The following is a 14,298-nucleotide window of genomic DNA, read 5'->3' on the forward strand; positions in this document are numbered from 1 at the left end:
GAAGATTAAATTCTAAAGATTTAAATAATAAATAAATTTTAAAAAATCTGCCATTAACATTTGTTTGGTATTATAGTATGTCTATGTATAGGTTTATGAAATCTTTGGAATAAGGCAATGTTCAAAGTGGTAATGTTAGATCAATATTAAACTGTACACCGATAAGACAGAGGTAGATAATATATAAAAAAAATATTGGTCATGCCTCCAAATACATATAAAAAAGAAAAACAAAACCATTTAATAGGAGGACAAATATTTGTTTGCAAACATTTTCGATGTGAATATGTACAATTCTTTGGCACACTGAAATATATACGAGTCATAATTTTGAACAGTTTGGATTGAAAAAAATAAAGCCAAGGAATACATATATATTTTTTTTATAATAAAAGTGAGTATATATACAGAATACAGACCGTGCTGAAATAATGTCATTATTTAGAAACCCATTCTTAACATGGACAGGGAGGGGGGGGACTTTTTAAAAAACACTATTCTGTACTGTAACCTAATAATTTAATAAATAAAAGTTATCGCAAAAATTGAATTTAACTCGAAAATTCTATCTAAAAAATAGCATGATCTGTATTCTGTATAAGTACTATACATAGGCTTATATATATATATATATATATATATATATATATATATATATATATATATAAATAATGGTTGTATCGATTGGTTTCCTAGATGTAGATCCAATGAAACTTGTGTGATTATTAAAGAGTGCTCTATGGAGGACGGAGCAAGTATATAGTATGTTTATTATCTCTGAACCGAGAGTCCACTGAAACATGTACACACATATGTAACCAATAATGTTTGTATAATAAACATATTATATATATATATATATATTAAAGTACTTTAAAAATAAAAAATAAAATAAAATTATTTTCATTCATTACATTTAAAATAAACCGCATTTTTACGCATACATTTGGAATGCATTTGTTTTAATAGCTGCCTTCTTAATCTATTTAAAATGTTAATTAATATATTTTTTAATTAAACGGATATATGGTACTTATACAGAATATGGAAAATGCTGAAATAATAACGTAATTATTTAGAAACCCATTCTTAGCATGAGGAGAGGGGAGGCTTTATTCTGTACTTGCGGCTAATAATTTAATAAACAAAAGATACTGTAAAAATTGAATTTTTGAAAATCCTATCCAAAAAATAGCACGATCCGTATTCTACATAAGACAACTCAACCAATTCTAAGTGAATGTCGTCACAAGTACAAATGCAATTGTCTAATCATCCAACAAAATCACCCAATACTTCCTTGAAGAAAGGGTATATATATATATATATATATATATATATATATATATATATATATATATATTTTTTTTTTTTTTTGTACAGTTGTACTGCAAGTAATGACTCTTTCATTTAGGTGGTATGAAATTGTTTTTTTTTTTTTTTATTAGTCCCTTCAGAAATATCCTTAAGAAAAAAAAATATATATATATATATATATATCCAAAATCAAACATGAAATAGCACTATCATATTGCTGCAAGCATATAATCATACAAAGAGATCAGTAAATATTTCATTGTCTTGTTCAACCTCCAGCCTCCCGCAAAACCCTCAAATACAATGTTAGTATTGAGGACCTAAACAGAATTTCAAACCGAACGCTTTATTTAACCTACAGAGATAGATGATTCAGTTATAGTCAAAATTGTTTGCTCTTTTCGACATTCATTTTCCTCTCCATAGACGGAACAACAGTGACAAGAAAGATCGAGTTCCTTCTTACTTTGAGGTAACGTGAAAGCCCCCCCCACTCTTCTCCATGCTCCATATTAAGAATGGCTTTCTTGTCCACGACCATGTCTGATTATCCAGCAAAATGGATAGCAGAAACAGGAAGTTAAAATGAGCAAACTATTTTGACTATAACATGATTTTCTTTCCATAGAGCCATGAACATAAACAAGCTATCCCTATGGATTAAATACTGGGTTCTGTTTGAAATTTTACAAAATAAAAATAATTGTTGGAATAATCCAAATTATCAATCCTCATCACAAAATTCTCAAAACATAAGCTCACACATGAAATAGCAGTTATTACAAGACAAAATTCACCAAACAGTTCATGGTTTACATAACCCGCTTTCACCTTTTTTTTTAACATATAAATGAAATTCTAATTTTAATTATCTCCCTTGGAATCAAGAATCGGAAAAATCAGAACTTTTGAGAGAATTGGAAAAATATGTGCTGATTTTCCGTTGCCAAAAACGATTCTTTTAATTATCATTTTTTATTTGATTTTGTTGAAAGCAGTATCTTCCACTGCCGGTAATAATGATAAAATAATGAATATTTAATGATTTTAAAATTACCAGTAATAGTAAAATCTATAGATCATCTCTATAAGTGTAATTTTTTTTTTACGTTTGAAAAAATATCTGCATATTTAACATGTGTTTTTATGGTAATCTATAGTTAAATATTTAATGATTTATAAAAAAATTGGAATCGGAATAAGCAATTGCATCGGAATCGGGAATTTAGTGCAGAATCAGTAATTATATTGAAATCGGAGAAAAATATTGAAATCGTTCCATCACTGATATATATATTTGATAGATATTTACAAAGTACTTATTCTTTATAATTCCACCTATTATACCTTTGTTACAAACAATATATTTGCTTATTGGCGTTTAAAAGCGTTAATTAATCCAGTAAAAACTTATATTTGAGTAACACATAAACAGAATAATCATTAATTAACTATTCAATGGATATTTGCCTTAATCTAAAAAAAAATACCAGTAATAGTAAAATCGGTGCAAGTCTATAAATGGGCCACTAGTAATCTTTTTTACTATAAAAATCTGAAAAAAATCTTTATAATGTATGTACTTGTCACTGCATGAAAATGTCATATTCCAAAAATTACGTAAATCGATCAAGTAGTTTTTTTTTTATTTAAGAAAATCAAATATTATGAGAAATTTTATCGAAGAAAAACTTCCACCATCTTGTTTTTGAATGATACACTGCTAGCGACACCTATTGGGATTATATAAGATCGGCAAGGGGGCAGACAATCGACTTTCCACACTATAGAAAAAAAAAACTTGGAAAATTAAAACATTTATAAATTTTTGAGGATGTTGAAAACGAAAATAACGTTTAAAATTCCAGCAAACAAGTAGTTTCCAAGATATGAAGAATTTTACGTAAATTGAGCACCCACACGTTGACGCTCCTCCAACAAAAATTCGGCAAATGTGTATTTCAGCGGCTTAAATTCAAGTTTTACATGTCTGGGTGCTCAGTTTACGTAAAATTCTTCATATCTTGGAAACTACTCGTTTGCTGGAATTTTAAACGTTATTTTCGTTTTCAACATCCTCAAAAACTTATAAATGTTTTAATTTTCCAATTTTTTTTTCTATAGTGTGGAAAGTTGATTGTCTGCCCCCTTGCCGATCTTATATAATCCCAATAGGTGTCGCTAGCAGTGTATCATTCAAAAACAAGATGATGGAAGTTTTTCTTCGAAAAAATTTCTCATAATATTTGATTTTCTTAAATAAAAAAAACTACTTGATCGATTTACGTGATTTTTGGAATATGACATTTTAATGCAGTGACAAGTACGTACATTATAAAGATATTTTTCAGATATTTTTAGTAAAAAAGATTACTAGTGGCCCATTAATAGACTTGCACCGAATTTATCAATTATTCCCATAAGTTTTTCTTTTACGTTTGTGAAAATATCTGCATATTTAATATGTGTTTTTACAGGTAATGGGGAAAAATTACTAGTCAATAGTTAAATATTTAGAGATTTAAAAAAAAAAAAAAAAAAAATTTTAAATTAAAAAAACGGAATCTGGAATTTAGTACAGAATCGGTAATTGTGTTGGAATCATCCCATCACTAATATGTATAAGTTTTTTTTAAAATATTTTAAAGGAAAGACAAATATCGATATTTATATATTAATCCGATTTTGATAAAAATGCTCATTATATGAGATTGAGCATTAATATATGAGAGGAGTTAAAATTAATACTTACAAACATTTATTTTTCATAAAGCAAGGAATACAAGATAAAGTATGTTCCTTGTTCCATGGAGTTTCAAAGATTTGGCTTCTTTTCTGCAGAGAAAAAAGATTAGCAAAGGAAAGTATAAATTCCTTTGTTAAAATATTCTAAACTACATGGAATAAGGAGATAATTCATTTTATTTTGTATTCCTTGTTTTATGAACAATAAATGTCTGTAAATCATAATTTACATAATTTTAACCCCTCATATATGTATCAAATTTTTTTTTAGTCATTCAAAAATTTATGACGTGAAATGTTTCAGATCAAAAGATTTTTATTATTCTATGTAAGACAAAGGATACATTAGAAATATTTTAACTCCTTATCCTATAGGATTTTGATGTCTACCATCTCTTCAGAGGTGGGATAATACTTATAGAATATTACTGCCAGTAATATCTTTTAAATCTTATAATCACAGGTTTCCATACCAGCTGATTGTTGGATAATTTTATTCTGAAGTATATATATATATATATATATATATATATATATATATATATATATTCCAGGTAGATAGATATCCAAAAATTAAGAATAATTGAATTTCAACAGGGGTCATTGATAGTGCTCAATCAAAGAGAGCAAATTATATTTTTTATTATTCTTTATGTAATTACAGTCATATCTTGCTACGAAATTTAAATCCATAATATTTCACGTCAGTCAAGGCAAAGTTATATCTTCTCTCCTCTAAAACTGAAAATGGTCTTGAACCCTTTTCAATTTTTGAATTTTTAAATCTTCTTGCCCAATGAGATCATTTATGACTGAAACGGTCTGCATGTCATAGCAAGATATGACTGTATTTACATAAAGAATAATTATATATATATATATATATATATATACACACACACACACACATACTCAATTGGGTCACCACTGAACAAAGTCAAGAGCAACTAAAGGATAAGAATGAGACAAATGACTGTCAGACGGAAGATGGGGATCACTATGGAAGTACTAACAGTGATCGATAACATGAACTGTGGTTAATTACTTATTAGTTTATGATAAGAATTTGTTGATATTGGCTTTAAAGATGAACAAGTTACAATCAGTAGTTTTGTGGCATTGTTTCACATAAAGAAACTGTCGATGGAAATTCTGCCTGAATATTAATGCTTATAACAAAAAGTAATTTCAAGTCTTTGATTTAATATTGTGCCATCTTTATGATAATTAAAACTCTGATAATCTTACTTGTTTGCACATAGTATGTTTTGGATGAGTGTTAGGGTTAGAGTGAACGAGATGACAAGCGGTGGGTAGAAGGGAATAGAATGGGTAGAGGTAGTAGCAATACGAAACGAGAGCGAGAGGATGATGAAAATAAATAAATGATATAAATAAAGAAGAAATGGTAAAGATTAAATTAGTAGTAACAGAAGCAGAACAAAAGGAGAACAAGAGGTTAATGAAAATAAATAAATGACATAAATAAAGAAATGGTAAAGACTTAAGTAGTAGGCAACAGCAGAATAATATAGAGTTCAGGGCTTGGAGCAGGAGTATAGGAAGGTTCTTAATTTTTTTATTTTTTTTAATAGGCAACTAAGAGTGAAACTTCTAGCGTTACTTATTTTCTTAAACAAGTTGTGTTTGTATGAAAAAAATAAATGCATTGTTCATATGTTTCTGAATTTTTGAGATGAAGCATAGTGGATAAAGTACTTGATAAATTCAGTTGTAAGTTACACTCTTCCGGTGATTGAAGGTTCAATCCTCAGTGCAGGTGATACTAAGAATACAATTGCAAATTACTTAGGACCTTTACTCAGCTATGACTGATGAAATGGGAGCATGTTACTCCCATGAATTAAATAAAGGGTTTCGTTCGAAATTTTGTACAGATGGCAAAGTGCAACAAGATACACCTGAAGAAGGTTGGTGGTTACATCGACTGAAACGTTTTGAAAATAACACACAAGAAGAAAACAATAGTCCGAAGAGTACAAATAATATGTGTTGATCATAGTCAAGGAGACTTAAACGCTATTTTCATAGGCTTCTACACTAAGGTGTAGGGAAGAGCACCGTTCCTTTCCCTAGATGGCTCCACTCATCCTTGATTCTTATATAATGAAAGTGTTTAGCAAGAAGGCATCAAGTACCAGTTTTTTTTTAAACTTTGGTATGACTAAACTGCAGAGTAGACCCGAGTCTCATGGAAAACATTCTACTGATTTTGTCAAATGGACTTAAAGAAAAAAACAAAAAAATTATGGATCCTCTGAATTCAATCATTTTTTTTTTAAGTTAAAAAATGAGTGTCTTTAAATTTAAAATAAGCTTTAATTAAAAATATTTCATTTCTAAGAAAATAATATATTTTGTAGGAATGTGAGTGGCAAATGGCAAAATGATTTGAACGTGGATTTCTCAACTTGGGGAGAGGGGATGGGCTATGGTTTCCACACCAATGTCCCTACCTAGGAGGCCATGGTGTTCACTTGTAATTGCCAAAAAAGATAGAATCTCGTTTGGAGAAGTGGATGATTTAGCAAAGAGTATTAATCTACAATACATTGTTTTTTTTGTTTGTTTATACTGAAAGCATTGATTGGTACGGTTTCAAGAAGACAGGAGTATGTTTTTTGATGAAATAAAAGTCTTCTACATCTCTTACGCATGAATCGTTTGAAGCATGGCAAAATTAACATTTGGAGAAAATTAAAAAAAAAAAAAAAGAAAGAAAGAAGTAATTTACACCTCCATCTCCTTCTGAATGCAATAATTTGGGCCACGGCGATCCCAAGAAAATGAATATTAGAGATGAGTGGCCAATGGAAAAAAAAAAAAATGAAATTGAGGCGACTTTCTCAGTTTAGATCCCCCCCACCTAAATTTCCCAAACTAGGGAGCTAGGGTGTTCACTCATAATCGTTCAAAAAAAAGTAGAATCCTATTGAGGAGAAGGGTAGCGAAGGGTACTAATCTACAATAATTTTTTTTTCATATTGAAAACAGTGACTGATATGTTATAAAGGAGGCAGGATGACATTCATTAATGAAACAAAAGTCTTCTACCTCCACTACCCATGAATCGCTTGAAATATGGCAAAATTAATTAATATTAAAAATGTTGTCTATTTTTCAATGCTTGATTGATTTGTTTGAAAAAAAAACAAAAAAAAAACTGTTGCATATAATAAATAACCATCGCAAATTCTTTTAACTATTTGGAAACAACTGAGAGAGAAGGTTGTTTGATTTGGTTGTTTTGTTTTACAACATATCAACTCTTAAGGTTCAATCATTTTGGTAAAATTTTTTATCTTTTTCAAGTTTTTTATATCTTCAAATATTCATGATCTTTGGTTTGGTTGTTTTACAGCGGATCAACTCTTTTCGGGTTATTTAATGCTGAAGCCGGCCATTTCGGTAAAAGTTTCTACACTTCAAGTTCTTTATATCTTCAAATAATAGTTTTCTTTCGTCTTACGGCATATCAACCGTTTTTGGCTTCAATTATTTTGATAAAAGTTCTTATGCTTCATTCATCCATGTTTGGTGCATTTTAAGTCAGGAAGCCATGATCTGGTTGCACCAGGAGAGAAGATGGGGACAAGAAAGTTGAAAACTTGCAGCATTGCTGACAGCAGGGTCGCAGAGTCAGAGGTTTTGGGAAGTGTTGAACTTATAAGAATGCTGAGAGTCTGGAGGTGGAACTTTTGGAATCATTAGAGTCAGTCAGTCATGAGACCTTTCTACTGCACAACTCTCATTACACAGTAACAAAGTCATCATCTTGAAGTTCGACTTCCCAGAGTGGGTGAAGGTGAATATTCTAAAGAAGAGAAAGTCAACTTTTGACTAAATCGATAATAAATAAAATTCTTTAATTTTTTCACTATCGTTATTTTTTGAACAAATATTTCATTTGTTACACCATTCACGGATTTATAGAAGTGATCCGAGTTATCTGAACAAAAAAAAAAAAACCTTTCTGATTACCATTAGCTTCTACAACAATGGCTACCCCGCCATTCGTTACTTGTCAGGCACTTAGGGATTAAGGCACTTATTTATTGCATATCTATCTTATACGAGGGGCATTCCAAAATTAATGCTTCCTATATTTATTCCACCTGAATGGATCAGAGAAGATCGTAAATTGCATTGTTATGATGACTGAACTCATGCATTCATGACCTGAAAGTTTCATCTTACTTTTGCAGATATTAACGGGGTGAGACTCTAAGAAAGCAACTCCTGTTATGAAAGCACATCAGAAACAGAGATGAATCATTGAATTCCTGGCAAAAGTGCATTGAGAATGGTGGTGACTATTTAGAAATAATAAATTTTGGAGACCAAAATTTTGCTCGTTTTAATGGTACCACTCCCGTCTTTATAGTTCTTTAACGTTTTTTGAAAAAAAAAAAAAAAAAGGCTATACTTTTGGAATGGTCCTCATATGTTTAAAGAGAACATTTTGCTGCTATGGAAATCAATGTTAACAGTTGGAAAATTTTAATTTAATGAGGATTAAATTTTTTCACGAAATTTAACAACCTTATTCAAATTTTCTTAAAATTTTTATCTATTTTCACCTGAGGTTAAGCTATGGATTCCTATAAAGACTTACAAAAGATGCTTTTGGCCATTTTGTTTCATGACATATCAACCCTTTTCAGTTTATTCAATGCTGAATTCAGTAGTTTTGGAAAAAGTTTTTACACTTCAAGTTGTTTATATCTTCAAATATTTATTCATGATGTTTGGTTTGGTTGTTTTGTTTTATGATATACTAGCGAGGGGTACTGGGCGTTTCCCGGATGGGGGGGGGGTTAAAAAAAAAAAAGAAGTAAGTATGAGGATCGAACCCGAACCGTTGAGACAAAGTTGTAAATTGAAGTGTGAAAAAAAAAAAAAAAAAAAAACGTGCGACGTTAACCATTGCCCCACCGCAAGATGCTAACGGAAACACGTTTGAATTTATTTAATTACTTGGATTTGGCAGGTGCCCGTTTTAATGAGTTAATGAGGTCAAGTTTCACTGCGGGATAGTATTTCATTTACTGCGGAACGCATTTTTTTATTTTTATTTTCCCAAGATGTTATAGGAAAAAGACTAACCCACATGCGGCGAGCGACAAATGTTGAATATTTATCTTCCCGAAATCGAGCAAATTAAATAGACAGGCGAGCTTTGTTGTTAACTGTGAGATATTACGATTTATATGTGATATAAAAAGTTTTAAAAAGTTGTGAACCGACCGACCGCTTCTCTGAAAAAAGCCTTTTGTAGACATACAGAAAAAGCGAACACGCATACATACATTTTTGCTTTTATATATATATATATATATATATATATATTAACCCTTTTCAGGTTATTTAATGCCAAATCCAGTCATTTTAATAAAAGTTTTCATGCTTTAAACTCTTTATATTTTAAAATATTTACTAGTAGAGGCGCCCGGCTTTACCCGGTTGTAAAATACACTTAAATATAAAAATTTAATTTATGCAGATTTCATATATATTATCATAGTGTCAATTCTTTTCCATTATATACTAGCAGAGGTACCGGCGTTGCCTGGTTGTTTGTAGGTGTAAAAAAAAAGAAAAACAAAAAAACTCAAAGGCAGAAAAGAAAGTGAAAGTAAACGTGAACTTTTACTGCTACGCTACAAGGCCATAGGAAGTGAAAAGCATTGAAATTTAGCGATGTTAATCAAAAAGTTGACTTGCAGAAACAAACGCTGGCTGGAGGCCAATTCAGCTTTTCGCCATTTCATTTATTTGTTTTCACATAATGTTGGGGAAAACCAGCTCCCCACAAAAAGGGAGTGTTCAAATGAATAACAATTGTCTGATATGAGGGATTCTCCCAGATTGATCAAAGCTGATTGCTTTCTGGATATACGAAAGGCCGAGAAAACACAAACAAACACGCAAGAGGAAGGAAGAGTGCGAATTTTATAAAAGTCGATCAAAATAAATGTAAACACGACGCCCCTTCGCAAATCGTAGATATTATGATCTAGGGAGCATATAAAAAGTTCTAAAGAATAGTACCCCCCCCCCCCCAAGAACCCTGGCAAAAAAAACCTTTGCTGGACATACAAAAATGCGTGCGGCCGTTTTGTCTTTTATATATATATATATATATATATTGTACCCAATATATATAGTAGTGATTTCAAAATAAAAATATTATAATCCGAGTGCCAAAAATTCTGAATAAAAAGATTCAAACAAACAAGCAAGGATGCCTGGATGGTCCATAGGCATATTTCGAAGGTAAACTTCATCTTCAGTACATCTTTTTTTTTTATGTTGTTGTTGGAGCATAAGATCAGCAAGTAGAAGTCCGTTTGGTGTTTTCACAGTAGTCTTTTCAAGTGTCGGAACGGTACGTTGGTCACGCAAAATTTACGTTAGGGCTTGTGTTCCTTTTACAGAACCGACACTTGAAAAGACTACTGTGAAAACACCAAACGGACTTCTACTTGCTGATTTTATGCTCCAACAACAACATGGAAAAAAAAAAAAAAAAAAAAAAAAAGACATACTGAAGATGAAGTTTACCTTCGAAATATATTTATGAATTCCAATATAAATTTCAAACAAGATAAATGTCTGTTTATTTTGTAATAATGTGTTGTTTCGGTTTCAAATGTATCTAATATGTATTTCATTTTATTCAAATTCAACCAACGCTTCTACAAAAGGAACACAAACCCTAACATATATATATATATTTTCAATGCCATTTGTCATGTTTTTATAATGACATCACTCAATGTCCTTTTTAAAAAAATTACCTAATAAGGTCTATAAATACTTGTCATAGTGTCCCCTTAAGCAAATTTTTATCTGTTTCATTCATTATTCAACTGATATTCATCTACTTGATTAAGACTTATCCTTGAGTAACTTTTAACCATAAGTGGCGGTTCATTAATGTATATATTGATAGTAAACAATTCCAAAGCAACAGGTATATTTATTTCACACCCATATTGTTTTATTGCTGATATGTTGCGTGTTAAAAAGTCCCATTTCCTTTAACCATCATTTATCGTTTTCAATTCAAAGAACAAAAACAAAAATAAAATAAAACTTTCCAAGGGACTTATGTCTCTGAAAATTTGTTTGGCAAATTTCTACCATTCAATGAAACACGTGTAAGACGCAACAATAAAACAATATGAATATGAAATAAATACATCTGTGGCTTTGAAATGTTTACTACCAATATATATGCTCAGAAAGTGTAAATTCATTTTTTTTTTTAGCTAAATTGATTGTGGCAAATTAGAAAAACTTTATTATATACATTATATCTCACTCCCGTGGGTCAATGGGTAGAACTGCTGACTATCTACGCAATGGTTCTAGGTTCAATCCTCAGCTAGGGAGAGGTGCTAGTCTAGCCGCACTGATGAGTTGTGATACAACAAAACAGTACTGTATGTGGATGACTATATATATATATATATACATATATATATATATATAAATGATTGATTTAATCGTTTTTCAGTACTTATGCTACTGTGCTGAACTAATAACATTAATATTTAGAAAGCCATTATTAAAATGGAGAGAGGAAGGTGTTTTGTAAATATTCTGTACTTTCACCTAACAATTTAATAAAAAAAGATATCATAAAACTTTAATTTAACTTAAAAATACTATTTAAAAAAAAAACAGAATGGTCACATAAGTGCATAAGCATCAGTTTTTCCTCTAAGATGGCTAGGAAGAAGTAAAACTTTCAGTCAGTTATAAAAATAAACTACTTCAATCTGCAACTCCTGCAAACCAAAATGACAAACTAAGAATTTCTGGGATCCCAAAACACAGAATAATGTCAAAACCAACATCTCCTTGACTAACGAAGACAAATATATAGAATAATTTTAAGTCTAAATGAAGACTCATTTGATTTAACTGTAATTATTTCTTTGTCACAGATTTAAGACAAATGTGATGGGAAGCACAAAATATCTTTATTCTTAAGACAAGCAGAATTGAAAAAAAAAAAAATGTTTTCCATCGGGTTTAACTGCGTGTGCTAGCTGTCATGATTAGGAATGCCAACTGCTGATTCAATTTGTATCAAGCAACCTCAGATTTCAATCAACATTCAGGCAATTTTGACCCATCTGCCGGAAGTATCCTGAAATATTTTTTGCAGTATATAAGGTGTTTTATTTAAAGGCGACAAACTTCAAATTAACAACTGTTTTCTTTAATTGCAGGTTTGGTAACTAATGGTTATTTTTAGTTCAGCTTGGTTTGGCAATTCATTATGTGGCTTTATTAGGACAGAGCCACGTGATATGATTAATTTACTGAAAGAAACATTTGATGAACGAATAACTTCACAAAATGGACATGTCAACTGGCCAGCTCATTTGTGCCAACTCCATTTAATTTAATGCCTAGAGTTTGTGAAAATTGGATCTTTATAAAGAATAAAGGATTGTTGCACATATGTGTGAGCCAGAATTGGGGGCATATGACTGAAATTGTATTTAAATTATATATGCCAAAAATTAATCTTTGGAATAAACTACATATTTGTATAACAAAAATATTTTTCAATGATTTATTTAAATTTAAAGTACACTACCTCTAAAAAAAAAAAAAAAAGAAGTATCCTTTATAAGAGGCAGTTATCAGCTTTTTTTGAAGATTGTAATGCTGGGTATGGGCCAGCCAAACCAGCTGCCAACATTGCCCTGCTTTTTACTGAAACCAACCTAGAGCTCTTTTTAGTATCCCCGCTGTTCTCTTAAGTGCAATTGTCTGAACCTCTTTTGCACTTGGTTCACCAGGAATATTAGTTAGGTAGGACTTCAGGTTCTTCTTCATAAGCCCTGTGGCACCTATAATAACTGGTATGATTGATATCTCCCTAAGATTCCAGTTTCTTTTCATATCATACATGAGACCTTGATATTCTGCATGTATGTGTGTTTGTATGTCCAGTTATAACTCAAAAGCTATACAAGAAACATCAACAAAGTTTGTATATTGTTCATTAACATTGCCCTGGATGAATAATGTCTAAAATTAAAAGCTAATTAGCTGTTTGTTTGGGGGAGGGGGGGGGGTCAACCGGGCCATGTTTAGTCAGGGAATGTGTTTTTCAGCCATTGCCTATGTTTTCTGTTGTATAAAAAAAGTGAATGGTTTTGGTTCATTATCATTTTCAATACAAGAGAGAGGAATGGGCAGAGGTGAAAAAGAGATGGAAGTGACAGGTGTGGAAAAACGGAGAAGAGGAAAAGAGAGCAAGACGGATTGAGAGAAGTTTTAATATAAAGATTTTACACGCATGTTTTAATTAGTCCTATTTTACTTATATAGCCCCGGGCAACGCCAGATAGCTCTGCTAGTTTGAAAAAAAAATATATAAAAATAAATAAATAAATAAAATTGATGATTTAGTAACAGCTTTAAGTGTTATAATGAAATTGGAATATGGATAAAAAAAAAGATTTGCCAAAATAAATTCTTGATCTTTTGAGAATTAAATAATTCATCAATCAACTACACTGGTATGATCACGTGGAGCGTTCATCTTTTTCGATAAATCGTTGTGGCAACATGAATGTCCTAAATTGCAGGAAGGTTGGTTATTCAAGATAAACTTGGAAGTAAGTTATTGGATCAGACCGCACAGAGTGGAACTTGGATACGACTGATTTGCTGAACCGTGAGATGTAGAAAATGATAATATAAGAAAATGTCTAACTTTTGGAACAAGGAAAAATCGATATAAAATAGCAATACACATGGCCGATAAAATGCTTTGGATAATAACAGATTTCAAGGGGTTTCTGCTAAAATAGTCATATTTTACAAACCAGAGCACTTTATGTCTTCAAAATACCACCGTTTTGTTCGGAAATGAATATACTTTCAAATGAATTAGTAAATAATAATGTACATTATATATTTTTTAGTGTTTTAAGTAAATAAAGTGATAAAAATCTGAACATCATAAAACAGCGTTTTCGGTAAGATTTAGTAACGACCCCCCACCTCCACGATTTGTAAACGCTCGTACCACGTTTTTTAATGAAATTTGGAAATTAGCCATAAGAGATGTCATTTTTAATAGTTTCGAGTGTCCGAAGTTCATTTGGCCACTTGTTTTTTTTCTTGTGTTAAAAAAAAAAAGATTTCAAAATGACGAGTATGGAAAATTTTGGAAAAACTTTT

The sequence above is a fragment of the Euprymna scolopes genome, chromosome 21 (assembly GCF_053919585.1).
Source record: "Euprymna scolopes isolate OS-2025 chromosome 21, ASM5391958v1, whole genome shotgun sequence".
In the NCBI taxonomy this organism is placed as follows: Eukaryota; Metazoa; Mollusca; class Cephalopoda; order Sepiida; family Sepiolidae; genus Euprymna; species Euprymna scolopes.